The sequence below is a fragment of the Cebidichthys violaceus genome, unplaced genomic scaffold (assembly GCF_023349555.1).
Source record: "Cebidichthys violaceus isolate CVI_PGR_0920_01 unplaced genomic scaffold, fCebVio1.0.p SCAF_14, whole genome shotgun sequence".
Classification (NCBI taxonomy): domain Eukaryota; kingdom Metazoa; phylum Chordata; class Actinopteri; order Perciformes; family Stichaeidae; genus Cebidichthys; species Cebidichthys violaceus.
The window spans coordinates 13,262,609-13,273,499 of NW_027176307.1; the positions used below are offsets into that span (position 1 = coordinate 13,262,609).

The window sequence follows — 10,891 nt, forward strand, 5'->3', positions numbered from 1 at the left end:
TAGAATGATTCCGGTACACACCGTATGTTAGTTACGCTTAAAGTGGAACATCAACTACAAAACAGCTAGAAACATCACAGCACACTCACTGACATCAAACACAGTCGGTGCTCAAAGAGAACTACACATCCTCGCCTTACCAACTTCAACAGAAAGACAGAGAGAGAGAGAGAGAGAGAGAGAGAGAGAGCGTTTACAGTAAACACAGTCTTTCAGTGAAACAATACGTAGGTACTAGCATCCTGTGAGAAAAGGATCTAAGACTACTGAGGATTCAGAGGAGGCTAAAGATGCATTAAACCCTTGAAATATACAATCATGCCATAAAGCGCTGTATCGACAGTTCTTGTTTGTGTTTCAAAATGCTAATGTCACACATAACCAAAAAAAAAAGCAACAAAATCAGGATGCACAACAGAGGGAAATCATGCCATTACAGCAATTTAAAAACCAAATTTCTTGTTTTTTTCAACATTGGTAGAGAGTCATTATTCGCAGCTTCTGTTCGAGTGGTTGACTGAGGCTTTTTAGTAATTTGTTTGCGGTCAGTAAACTGGATAACAGGGACACATTTTGTACCAAATCTACCTCCGCCTCAGTAGCAAATCTGAAAGTACTGGCTGGGCGATTTGAGGGGGCTCTTGTAGCTGGACGTGTCCTGCGGTGCGCTCTGGCTGGTCGTGGTTTTCTGCAGGTTTAAGGTGAAGGACGGGGTCGTCGTCTTCTTGGCCTCCGGCTTGCCGCCCCCCTTCGCCTGAGGGCGGTTAAGCCCGGCCGCGGGCCCGCCGTCGGCAGGCACCGTGGACCCGGATTTGTCGACCTCAGAAGACCCAGTCTTTCTTGTGAGGGGGCTCAGATAGATCTGCATAGTCACTAAGTGAAGTGGTGAAATGAGGCGAGGAGCAGGGTGAGTGAAAAGAGAGAGGGGGAAGGAAAGGGTTAGAACGGAGGTCGGAGGTCAGGTGGGGCGGATTTTACAGGAAGAGGTGAGGTCAAAAAAGTAAGGGTGCAAAGGGGTGAGGGGAGGCACACACGTCATGGTGAGATGTGACGAAGAAAAGTGGAAGATAAAATAACAGCTCGTACAAAATGCTCTCAACTTCTCTCCATATTGTTCAGTATGAATCCTACCTTTGCAGTGCGTCACCTGTCTCGTCCCTGCAGACAAACGACACACAAACAGAGAGGTCACTAACACGCAGCAAACAAATACCACCATCATGTCAGTCTTTTGCTAAATCACTTATCTCTCTCTTTTTTTTTTTTTTTTTAAAAGAGGCTCACTCAGCAGCTGTTTCACATTCTTATGAACTGAACGCTGCCAGATACAGACTGGAAGAAAAAGACAACTGCCGGGAAGCAGAGAGAGAGAGAGACAGAGAGAGAGTGCTCACTTACCTACACTAATGGTAGCCTCCTTGGGCTTGCTGCTGTTAAAATCAGAGAGAGAGAGAGAGAGAGAGAGAGAGAGAGAGAGAGAGAGAGAGAGAGAGAGAGAGAGAGAGAGAGATCCGTTTCAGGTTGACTTAACAGTTAAACATCCTTTCTACTGGCTTTGAGAAAGCTTCTCTGTGTTCTGAGTTGTTTTCAAGACCATAGTAACTGGGTCACCTCAAAATCAGTGGAAATGTATATATATATATATATATATATATAACCTGGCTTGCAAGAAGTGTACGTGGAAAAACAATGTGAAATTTACACTGACACAAAGTGGTGATAAATATGAAAATATCATATTGAGTTGCTGCTTGCAACTAAATAATTTCCCCTCGCGGGATCAACAAAGTTACTATCTATCTATCTATCTATCTATCTATCTATCTATCTATCTATCTATCTATCTATCTATCTAAAGAAAGACAAAGGGATGAAAAGGCGTTTGTCTTCTCACCTTTCCGGAGGCTTCCTGCAGGTGGAGGCTGCAGAGGTGGGTCGCTTAGTGGTCTTGCATGGACTGTCCTTCACACTACCTGATGGGCTCCTCACACCACTGGAAGGGAAATGAAGAAGCACTGTGAGGTCATGGACCTTTTCACATTTGTATCCTCATATTACAGTAAATGAGCCACACCGTTTACCCAGAATACAACTCAGTGACTTCAGGCAATAAAGTGAAGAAATGTAGATATGAGGTCACAGGATGCAACGGGATGATTGATGGGAATAAAGGTGGTTCGCTCAGCATTTTATTCATATTTGAATTATAATTCTCACATTTTCAGATCTTAAAATTCATGTACAGTTAAAAAAAAATCAAGTTGCTGAAATGTGAAACTAATCACTCAAACCTGAACCGTCCATCCAGTGAGGTTACGTGATCCAAGAAACAGACGTTCAGACGAGAAGCCTCGGACATTTGACACTAAATGTTTTAATTTATCTTCTGTAACTTTCAAGAGAGGATTTCAAATCAAATACAGTCAGAAAGATTTGCTAAATATTTCACTGCAATAAAAATGTATGAAATACATTTTAAACATTAAGTATTAACGTTAAATTGAAATGATTCGCAACATATTCTATTCAGTTGCTGATGAAATTAAAATGATTATGTATTATTGAAGCTACTACGGAATCCGATCCAGTGGCACCGACCACGAGCATTAAGAATAACTATAAATAAATAGCCAATCATCTCGCTGATGGTCTGGTTTACTTACGTAGGTCATTTATTGAGACCGTTTCATAACCAGTTGAAAGTTCCTCACTGTAACTTTAATTTGAAGGTACTTGACAGGAATATTACAGTGTGGAGGGGGAAGTAGTTATTGAGCCTGAAGCAGCTGGGAAGCACATTGATATAAATCATTTTCCGCTCAGTTCCTCACAGCGCACGCTCTGTGTTCAACAGTTCTCCATCACACTTTGTATTTAAACAGAGGCAACATGTCAGATGGTGAAATGGTCTCACGCATCAACATGAACACATTTCCTTGGAGCTGTATTTCTGTGAACTGAAATGCCTGCAGACATGGTAGTCAGTGGGTTTCTGAATACGTTTTATTAAATACATGCATTCAAAAGACAATGAATGAAAACAGACCATTGGCGGATGAGAACAAGACACAGAGAGAGAAAAGCAAGTGGACATTAAGAGACGAGTGTGGAAAGAAAACCCACTGCTGCCGACGGCGACGGTGATAATGATGGCGACGATGATGCTTCTCACTTCATACTGAACGGACAGCCTTAAGTGAACGGAGATTTACCTCTCTCTGTGCAATTATACCAGCATACTCCAGATACGGCAGCGGCCCATTACGGCCCCGCAGAGAGAGACCCATCAAGCTCTCTGACTAATATCTCACGGCAGCATCATTTGAAAAGGTAATAGAGAGGAAGAGCAGAGAATGGTTCGCTGCTTCATTGCTTTGAAATAAAGGCGAGCGTTTGGAATAAATCATGTGGTGTTTCTTGGACAATGGAGGGCATCTGCTGATTGCTTTTGCACATTAGATAATGAGAGCTGAAGCTCGCGATATGAGGCCGAAGCCTCATTGTGAGCTGCTGTGTGCTGTGTGTGTGTGTGTGTGTGTGTGTGTGTGTGTCGGCCCACTCTGAGATGAAAGGAACGCCGCTGTTGTTGGGTGTTTTGTGTGTTTATTACAAATCTATCTAAAAATCTATCTTGTATATTGCATGTGGGTCTTAGACTGTCTGATGGGATCATGTCCAGTCTGCAGACTGACCACCACCACCAGCAGCAGCAGCAGCAGCAGCAGCAGCAGTGTTTTACCTGCGCGGCGGTGTTGGACTGTAGTTCCTGGCTGTGGAGCTGGAGGGCAGCGTGGAGCTCTTCTTCAGAGAGGCGGCGCTGGAGGTCAGCATGGGCGGTCTGGAGGGCAGAGCAAGAGACACCGGCCTGGCTGTGGACACACACACACACACACACACACACACACACACACACACACACACAGAGAGAGAGAGAGAGGGGTAAGTGTGTGTATGTGTGTTTGTGTAAAGAGTGGACTTTCTGTTTGTGAATGATTAGGATTTTTCCATGTTTTCAGCTTCTGAATATGAGTAGTTACAGAAACATGATGGACTACAGTGAGACTGACAATACATTTATAGAGCTGATTCTGTTATACTTTATATGAGTAGATCATCTTTCATTACAAACTAAACACAATGTAAATAAAAGTATTCGGACTGGAGCCATTAGTCGAACAATTCAGTCACTTTTCAAGTAAAAATGCTAAATATTCCTCAGTTTCAGCTCCTCACATATAAAGATTTTGCCCAATAATATCGCTCTCAGTGAGACTCCTGTAGCAATGATCAAAACTGGTTTAGTTACTTTCTTAGTGAAGCACGGCATCAACAATCCATAAAAGAAATAAATGCCTCTGAGCTACAGTACAGGTCTACATGACGAGAGCTGTTCAAACTGACATGTGGATAAGAGAAATAATAATAATCCTCGCTCACCTTTAGCGCCCGATGATCTCCTGCTATTACTGGCAGCGGCCGCCTGGTGCTCCTCAGAGATGTTGAGCCTCTTGAGGACGTCGGCCAGAGCCATCTTCAACAGCTGGATTTCATCTTCCTGCATCTGCATCCTCTGCTCCAGGTAGGTGAGCCGGTCGCCCACGTCCAGGCCGCTGGCCGCAGAGCTGCGGTCATCTGATAGATGGATGGATGGATGATAGATGGATAGATGGATGGATGGATAGATGGATGGATGGATGATAGATGGATAGATGGATAGATGATAGATGGATAGATGATAGATGGATAGATGATAGATGGATAGATGGATGGGGAGAGGAGACAGGTTCATGCCAGGAAACAAATGATGTTGTTCATTTTTTTTTATGCTTTTCACCAACATTATATAACTGATGACATGCTTAACCTCCATTAAAATGAGCAGAGGAAACCTGAGGCATCCGTTGAACATGTGTAAGCACCAGAACCGTGTCTACATGTTTAAATATGCAGAATTTCACGGAGCAAAACAAAGAAACTCCCAGAGCAACAGTCAGTGAGACTTTGTTAACCGACTGAGGGTTGACAAATATAACCACACACACACACACACACACACACACACACACACACACACACACACACACACACACACACACTCAGAGAAAGGTGCCAAGAAAACAATGAATATTCACTCAGACTGAAACCCTGCAACCGTTTGTTAAAAGAAAATCTTGAGAACGAATAAAAACAATCCTCCAGTCCACTAAGAGAAGTACTGGTGAAGACATTAAAACATAGCAAAAGTACTTCCACATCCACATTTTTTTGCCAAAACCTGAAGCCAAAGCATTATCTGCATCATTCACTTATGTAATTCTAGCGTAAATGCTCCTTTAAGGCTTCATCTCTCTTGGCACAGACATGTAAACACAATCAATGACGCAATAAGCTCTTTAACATCCCCTCTTTATGCTTATGTGGTAAAAAAAAAAAAAAAATCAAGCTAATGAGGTCGCAGCACAGCTGGGCACGACAGATCATCCACACACCGCCACAGCAGCGTGTAAACAAAGGACATCGTAAACACACTTTCAACTTCTCCTTCCATCAGTCTCTACTTGGCATGTTAACGCTGTAATAGTTCAGAGGTTGGATACCGTGGGAGACACTGGACTCTGATGAGCGGTCAGGGGGCCTCTGCTGGCCGGTTGGGCCCTCCTCCTCCACCACGCCGGACGTCTTCCTCCTCTTCCTCTCCTCTCGCGAGCACAGCCTCTCGCTCCTCTTTCCTCCTCCGGCTCCAGTCAGACAGGCCGGCTCTCCCTCCATCTGATTCTGATCCACTGGCTGGTTGTCCGCTAAGATCTCATCTCTGTTGCTCCACTTGTGTCACAAACACACTCACGGAGCAGCCGGTCCCGTGTTTGTCAGCATCCGAGCAGCGTGACAGTGTCTACGGTGTGTGTGTGTGTGTGTGTGTGTGTGTGTGTGTGTTGTGATCCTCTCACGGTCCCTCGGTGGGTCGCTTGATGAGTATGACAACGTCTAAAGCTCTTTTGCTCAGGGTGTGTGTGCTTATATAAAAGGTGGGGGGTGGGGGTGGGGGTTGAGATGCTTACAAACTCAGCAGTCGTCCAATTCAGCCTAAATTGTCTGTACATGTGTGTGTGTGTGTGTGTGTGTGTGTGTGTGTGTGTGTGTATATGTGTGTGTATGTGTGTGGGTGTGCAGACTACAACGATAATCCCTCAGACTGAGCCTCTGTGACCCCGCCCCCACACATAAGCCCCACGTCCGCTATGAGAGATGGAGGCACGGCGAGGAAACAGCAGTAATAAACCTGTGTAGTAAACATCTCGTTCATCTCAGGGAGTTACAGAGGTCCCAGGCGATGTATAAAAGAAAAACGATGCTTTAGTTTCAGAGTGAACACCAAGGAATCAGCTATGAGGGGCAGTTATATACAATGATGTACTATTTACCGGCAGATCGACTAGACAGAGATAGTTCACTGAAAGTAATGGATGAACTGTTGTGAAAAGATAAATGGCTGAAAAAATAAATTAAAGTAAAGGTCGACGTAGGCTCTGTTCAGTCGTTTCAGTTTGACCGCAGGTGCAATCAATAGCATTAATCATGGCCCCTGGTATTGCGCATGCTGGCTCACTGGAATGGCTGTGACATAATCAATTAGATCAACTACACCTGTGTTCACCCTGCTCTGTCAAAATGGCTGCTGCTGCAAAAAAGTAATGACTAATTGAAACGTCCAGAACCCGACCCACTCCGAGCTGCATTAGCGTGACGGCGTGAAGGCGCAGTGTGTAGGAGTTGGTGGCATCTAGTGGTGAGTTTGCAGATTGCAACCATCTGAAACTACGGTGGCCGGCGTGAAAAACACGACAGGCCGGTGTTTGTTTTGTCCCTTCTGGGCTACTGTAGAAACATGGTGACCGGCTCCGTATGTAGATACCAACAACTCATTCTAAGGTGATTATACACTAAAGGAAACGTATTAATAGGGTATTCCATTTCTGTCAATAGAGCCCTCTAAATGCTTCACACCGTTCCTTTAAGTAACAGACATAAACAGTGAAAGTTCAACCATAAAAACATTTTAACATCCACTATTAAATCTATGTTTATATAATGAATAGTGCAATAAAATGCGGTTTAAAATCAGTTGAAATGATCCCATTTGGAACATGGCGGTGATGATGAAGGGGGACTTGAGTTCTTGTGATGTGGAGTCTGACAAATAACTGCATGATGCTGTGACGCTCGTAAAGTTTTCAGTTGAGTGTCTATGAAGCCTCAGACTGCCAGCCTGCTGTAGATGCACGTTACACAATATAAATCTCAGTTCTTGGGAAGATATCAGAGATGTTCCTCCTAACGGAGATGATCTGCTGTGGGCGAACGCTTCCAGTATAATCATCGGAGCACGCGTCCTGCGGTAATCCGTCCCTCGCGGAGAGTTGTGACTCTGTGTAGGCCTGTGATTTTCTGTTCGTCCTCTTGTCCCGGCCGTGACAACATCCTCGTGCCACCTCCACACACACCCCATATGGGATTGGGATTAGAATAGCACATAATCCCAGCGCTGTAAAAGGGAATTAGCAGCCCAAAGCTCAATCTCTGCACTTACTCAGCTACACAAAGAACAGGCAGCCTCCCTGGACGCCTTTCATGCAAATCTAAACACACATAAACAAACATCAAGTCTATCTCTGCACCTCTGACACACACACACACACACACACACACACACACACACATTCACACGTGTGCACACAGCCAGCAGAGCGCAAACAGTTTTCCGAATTCATACGCCTGCAATACATGTTAGCAAAATGAAAATGCATGAAGGCATAGAGACGCAGCGGAGTGTTTTAATCTCTGCTCGCAGATGGTGTTTCTTGAATGAAGGAACAGCATCTGTCTGTTCATATCAGCAGCACCCTGCATGCTGACACACACACACACACACACACACACACACACACACAGGCAATCCTTCTCATATTAGTCCACTGATGCTAATGTACCCGAGGGGACGGGGCTTTTCCCTGAATCTCTTTAGCTGAAACGCATTCCACAACACCTACAGTTTGACTGTGTGATGCATCGGACAGGTATGCGGGACGTTCAAAAGATTTGTGCAGGTTAAGTGAAAGTCCGTAGGGGGCAACAAGTTGATTAAATCTCATATTAATTCTTTTTTTAGACACCTGTTAAAGCACACAAAAGAACCGTCCCTTTAGTTGTTCATTTTAAAATCCTTCAGATAAACATAATTAAAGGAGCTGATTTAATTTATTTTGTGTCTTTTTTTTATTGTTTTCTGGTCGCAAATTAGAAGAACAAAATCCGTTTCAAACCTGTGCAAACTCACACAGGAGCGGAAACCTGTTTTGTGGTAGATTGCAGGAAGTTTATACTTCTTGATTACAGGTAAAGATGCTCTTCATTCATCCAGAACCCCTCAGCTCTGTTTGATCGCTTGCTCCTCATAGTTTACAGCCACAAACAAAATCAAACCGGTCTGCATTCATCTCCGTTGCGTTGGGGGGTGGAGGTGAAACTGTCTGCATAGCTACGCACCACGAGAGCTAAAGGAGAACTTTTTCTTTTTTTTGGGGGGGGGGGTCATTTACATGAAACTGGCCCATCAGCTACCTGTCATGAAGTCAGTGTCGGGCGCCAGCAGGGAGTCGCTGTGGTAGCTCTCCTTCAGCGAGGGGCCTCCTCAGCAGGCCGGTGGCCGTCTCCTCCATCCCCAGGCCCTGGTCCACCAGCTCCTCCATGTGTGCGTCTCCCTCCTCCATGCCCGCTGCCATGTGATCCTTCGTGCTCCTGCTAATTCTCTTATTACGCTTCACTGCCGGGCTCACCTTCTCTAAACCACCAGTGGCCACCCCCCCCCCCCCTCTCGCTGTCCTGGGAGGAGTGTGTGCAGGGTGCAGGGAGAGGGTGATGTCACTCAGACTACAGATTAAGGACCTGGTAAGCCATCTGAAGCTCACGGGGAGGACAAGGCTATATGAGAGAGTATGTGAGTGTGAGAGTGTAGACAGGGGTCCGGGAGGCCTCACACGGGGGAAACATCTTTGCATAAAAGACCCCAAAAATAACTTACTGGAACTGCATAAGTCCCGTCTGCAAACACACAGCTACAGAAACAATGAGGAACAATAAAAGACCTGTGTGCTGAGAAAACACACGCACACGCACACGCACACACACACACACACACACACACACACACACACACACACACACACAGCAGGGTGGGACCATGCAATTTGCTGTTGCACGCAAAGTTGCAGGCAAGCGCACAATTAGGCTCCCAAAAAGAGCTTACATCAGGCTGCCATCCGGTGTGGCCGGCCCTGGTGCGCTGTAAGGATGATGGGATTCTGAGATTAGGGAGCAGAACTTGATTAATTACAGTCATCAAGAGGACAATAAGCCGGACGTGGTAATTAGACCAACCGAGAAAGACAACAGGAGCAGATGAAAAGCCAGTTAGGCGATTGTCTCAGGGTCTCAGGGTCCCCCCCCCCCCCGGTGTAAGCTGACTTTCTGTCTATTTTGCAGTCACTGGATTGATTTTTTTTTTTTTGCTCAGCAGACGCTTCTCTTTGCTGATCTGTGAAAGCTTCCTGGCCACATACAGGAAGTCCTCCGTCCCCAAGAATGTAAACAAAACAAAACTGCTTTGCCCTAGATTTCTTCTTCCAGATGTTACAGTCTATTAAAAGATAACGTAAAGCATTGTTGACAAGGATCGAATGTCAATGGGTCATGTTAACTTTATTAAAAACAGAAGCGGGGTTTCACCTTTCTCACTTCTCTTCATTCCCCACATTTCTTTCGTCTTCTCGCCCAGTCATACTTCCTGTTTAGTCTGTATTCATTTCTCTGTGTGTTCACGTGTGAACGTAAGAGAAACAGTCACTTTACATGTTTGTGCTGTTGAACATCACAGAATTACAAGTACTGTATCTAAAAGTGGATTAGTATTAATATAGCAATCACAGGACAAAATATGTGGTCCAGTTTGGGAAGAAAATATGAAAGAATTAAAAGCATCGTTTGTATAAACAGGAAATAACATAAACAAGAAATTAAAACGTGGTATGAAATAAAACGAAGTGATAGAATTCATTATTGTTATTCTTTAAGATATAACTATTCATCTCTTTGTATACTTAATGTATATCACATACATTCCTGTATATTAAATACCTGTATGTCTACATTCTTCACTCACTGTATGTATAATTGTTATTTCCAAATTTGCACCAACGGGAAATTTTAGTATAGAGCATGGGTTGTAGTTTCTAGTATATTTGTATTCTATATTTTCTCCTCGTTGAGCATCGTGATTCATGTGTTACTTGATTGCTATAAGACTGCAATTAGAGTTAATAAAGTCCTCTATTCATCTTTCTGTCTGCTTATCGATCTCTCGACTTAAAAACCTTGAAAAAAAAACAAAAAAAAAAAACTTAAAACTCCACCAAGCAGCCAATAGTCTTACAGCAGACCGGCACACCTGAGAGGTAAAAGTGTTGTCCCTGTGTAACAGACACCAAGGACCTGTGTGTGTGTGTGTGTGTGTGTGTGTGTGTGTGTGTGTGCTGGACATTCCTAATGCCCTGAGGCCTGAACAGGGATAAAGGCCAAAGACAGATAATGACTCTGACTGAGGACATGAGCGGAGGGAGGACATGGGAGAGGCAGAGGACAAGGTTGAAGCCCGTCTCCTGCTGCGTTTAGATTAAAAGACGATGCGCTTTATGGCGTGAATGACAAGGTCACAGAGGGTTTGACTCTGACCTGTGCACGCTGCCTCACTACTGACCTCCTGTGGACATCCTGCAGCACAACAGCGGCATGCTGGAGGAACTTAACAGACTTCCTGTTGACCTCGCGCAGTGAGAAC

At 44.6% G+C, this 10,891-nt stretch overlaps 1 pseudogene; it reads right to left on the minus strand.

Annotated features, from left to right (window-relative positions):
* LOC137870837 (echinoderm microtubule-associated protein-like 1) lies at positions 1-8,811 on the minus strand (annotated as a pseudogene).
* Between the last annotated feature and the right edge of the window lie 2,080 nt (positions 8,812-10,891).